Raw genomic sequence first — 4,240 nt, forward strand, 5'->3', positions numbered from 1 at the left:
AACAGGACAGAACAGTGGGAGGAGAAGTCAGCTCCTCAAGCCAGCAGAGAGAAGGTGAACTGAGCATCAAACAGCAGTTCATTGACATAAAGAGGAGGAATGAGCCAATAAAGATACAACTATACAATCATTTGTTGAAAATGGCTCCCACTAACCAGCAAAGACTGATGTCTGCGTATGATGTTAGTGAAGGCAAAATGATCATGAGTCACTTCATGCCAACTACATTGCAACCACAGTCGCCTTCAGACTACTTGAGGACCAATCTTGAGGTCCTTGCCAAGGACATCCACCCAATGGACAAAATCGAATTACATAAGCAAACGGGTGAGATGGTGTATGCCTCCTTGGCAGACAAGACATTGGATAATTATAGGCTAGAGAATAGCCTTAATAATACAGTTGCCCAACTTGAGTTGGAGAGAGCATCCTCTCAAGCAAAGGACAATAGAATCAGGTCCTTAGAAGATATAATCATAGAGATTGGGCATGACCCCAAGGACATCAAGGGCATACAAGAAATATTGAAATTAAGGGATGCAGACATGGCAGCTTTGAGGAGAAAGATCAAAATCCCAGCAACAATTCACCCTCAAACAGATGAAGTTGCCCAACAAAGACATGATCAATATGCTGCAGCCTTGCTGGTATCTTTATACAAACAGCTCATCCAAACACAAGAGAAGCTGGGAGAATCAGAGGCTGCACAGACAGCATTGCAGGCAGCTTTAGAGCAAAGGGAAGGAGGTCAAACATCTCAGCCTCCTCCAGAAATAATTAATCTTGAGGAGCCTCCTCAAGCTACTGCCCCTCCCATACAACAAACAAAACAGGCAGCACCTTCTACCTCAGCACCAACACCGACAACAGAGCAGGCTCCAAGCCTAGATATGCAGAAGCTCAAGAGTGAAATCCAAGCCTTGGAAGCCCAAATGTCAGAGTTAAAAGAGTCCAGGGAAAGTTTGGTCAAGTTGAATGAAAGATATGACAAATCCAAGCAGACTGTAGCAGAAAAGGGCAGGGAAATAAAGGCCCTTAAGGACAGGATAAAGGAGCTGGAGAAGGAGCTCACATTGGATAAAGTGACAGCTGAGCTCAAGACTGTGCTATGGGCTAACATTGGCCAATCCATCACTGACCAATGGCAATACATTGAGACAATTCATGAGCAAATAGAGCTCACAGGAAAAGCACATAGAGAAATCCAGAGATCAAGGGCCTCTCTAGGCAATATGCCTGAAGTTGCCAACAGGATGATCAATGTGCTTAATAATAGAACAAGTGCTCAGTTAGCAACTATGGGAATCTCCAACAGAACTGAGACCATCCAGCTAATAAAGAGGGTCCTAACACTGAGAAACCTGGTGCAAACATTAGAAAGAAGGACCCAGGACATGCAGACCGAGGTCAATAGATTCATGGAAAAGTTTGTGGCATTACAAAACAGAGGTCTTCCAAGCTTACTGAATAGCACAGGAAAACTACTTTCCCATGAAAGCTATGCCAAGAGGGTGAACACCTTTGCCACAAATCAGATCACAGAGAAGGCCAACACCTCAGAGGAAACAGGGCCAGTTACAGGACAAACTCTCTACAACAAGGTAGAGAATTTATTCTTTATAATGAATGAAATCAAACATCTGTTTGAAGTGCCTCCCAATTTCTATAAATACACAGAGGCAGATGAGACACTAGAGGCAATTCTGAGACACCAATTGCCCACACAGGAATACTGGACCAAAATGATACAACTGATATTATAAGCCAGAGCCTGTAAATCAAGTTTTGTTATTTGTTATTCAAATTTACAAGTGATCATGCACAGGAAAACTTGGAAAGATCAGCATGCATGAAAAGGGAAAGACTGAGCCAACTCAGCAGAACTATTCGGCCAACAAAGCACAATTGACAGCTAACAAGTAGCAGGGCCGAAAGTTACAGCACGACAGCCATAAAAGCGCATTTGCCAGAATCAAAGCAGGACGTTCAGACCGACTCAGTGGCCTCCAAAGGTCAAAATATCTCCTGACAGACATAAAGAGCATTTATGTTGTATTAAAAGCAGCAATAACTTCTTATCTGCTGTTCTGTACAAGTTGGTGAAAACATTTATTTCTCAGATAACTCAACGGCTTAGATATTTTGTATGACCGTTTGTATATATTTCCCCCTCGCATAAGCTTGCAGGGGTTGTTGTTGATTTCTCTTCAAGAGTTTCTTATGCTGTGGATTTCCAGACTATTAATACAAAAGCTGATGGAATTTCCAAAGCTCTGCGTTATCTGAGTCGATTGTGGTGTTTTGCTTAATGTTACAGGATTCCTGCGTGTTTCATGAATCAATAAGTTCTCTTTAAACTCTTCGTTATGTGTTTTTTCATCTTCTCATAGCTCATTCATATTCTGTGTTTTACAGTAAATGGCAAGGAAAAAGAATAGTTCTAGGATTTAATCATAGATTACCCTAAACTCAATCCACGCTATTATAAATGTTTTCTTCAGTTACAGTTATAAAGTTGCAATTCTTAAATTGCTGCACTTTCAAACTATATACTTTCACAGTGATTGTTGTTCAGGAATTCAAGTTTGCTCCAGTGCAACATATCTCTTTCTCACACCCAGCTTAGTGGAAGATTCTTAATTGCCTTTCACTGGTTGAACACACCTCATAATCACAATTTCAGATTTGTTCCATGATATATTTAAATGGCCTTGTAGTTTCAGCAACTCAACTCAATATTTCAGATAACCTGTAGCCACAGACTCCATTGCCCAATGAACTAATACTGCCTGAAAACTTACACCTTAGATGCAGAAGACATCCCTCAACCAAAACATAAAACCAAAATCTGAACATCATAGCTAGCCTAAAATACTATCAGAACAGAGACAAATCATAAAGAGAGAGCCCTCTCTGATTACAGTTTGGCTAGAAACTGTAATCCAAAGATTGGTTAGTGGTTACCCCGGCCGTATTCCCTTGGGAGTCATAGGGAACAACCTGGGTGTCAACATAATTGGCGACTCCACTGGGGAAAAGCATACTTTTCAAACTGTTGTCTATCCATAGACAGTGGTTCTAAAAAAGCTTAATCAGTTCCTTAAACAATCCTAAAAATATCTTAGAAAATACCAAAAACAAATTCAGAAGCTGGCTCCTAAAAGGGAAACTAGACACACTAGGTCAAATCCTGACCCAAATCCACCAGCTGTTTTTGAAAATCCTAATATAATCCCTAAAACCATTAGGAAGCAGCAAAGGGAGGAAAATCCTACTGATTTGACTCCTGAGACAGCTCACCCTGAAACAGTTCCAACCCCAATCAAGGTTCTATTTAGGTCTACCCCTGTCTCCCCCAGTTCACCATCTACATCTCAAACCCCTCCTTTCACACCTTCATCCACTGCCACTGCACATATTCCCTTGACCAATACTCTAGTGTCCACCTTTCCCACTACCCCTGTTGTACCAATCGTCCCTGTTATCCCATTTGTCCCTATCAATCCCATAAACCCTGCAAATATGGCCAATAGGTATGCACCCTTGCAGTTACCTGCTAATGCTCCAGCTTTACCCCAACACTATCAATCCAAGATCTCATATTTTGACTCCACTGGCCCTTTCACAGCTATTCAGCACGCCAAAAGAATGCAAGACCATTTTGAGAACTATGAAATCGATGATGACAGTGTGAGAATGAGGATTTTTGTTCAAAGTTTGACTGGGGATGTAAGAACTTGGTTCAGATCCCTGACTGTAAATACCATCACAACTCCTGATGAGCTTTATCAAGCCTTTACTAACAGATGGGAGAAGAAGAAAGATCCCTTGCACATACTTGGTGAATATGATACAATCAAAAGAGGCCCTCAAGAGACTGCCTTGGAGTATTGTGCAAGATTCAACAATGTGTATAATGCAATACCACAGAATTTAAGACCCCCTCCTGATTTAGCCTTGTACAAATTTCCTGATGGTTTTGACCCTGATATGGCATATCAGTTGAAGGAAAGAGCCCCTGAAACCCTTGAGGATGCCCAGAAGGTTGCTATCACAGTGGAGGCTAACCTAATAGCCAAAAGAAACAGGGCAAGATTGGAAAAGAGAACCACCTTCAAAGAAGAACCCTCAGCTTTTGATAAAAAATTGGATGCAATACTCACTGGTATGAAGAGATTGGGTGATAGAGTGGAATCTGTGGAGAGAAAGTCATCATGGGAAGCACCACAAAACAACCCTC

The sequence above is a fragment of the Pinus tabuliformis genome, chromosome 8 (assembly GCF_031772625.1).
Source record: "Pinus tabuliformis cultivar Carrire ecotype Pingquan chromosome 8, CPIR1, whole genome shotgun sequence".
In the NCBI taxonomy this organism is placed as follows: Eukaryota; Viridiplantae; Streptophyta; class Pinopsida; order Pinales; family Pinaceae; genus Pinus; species Pinus tabuliformis.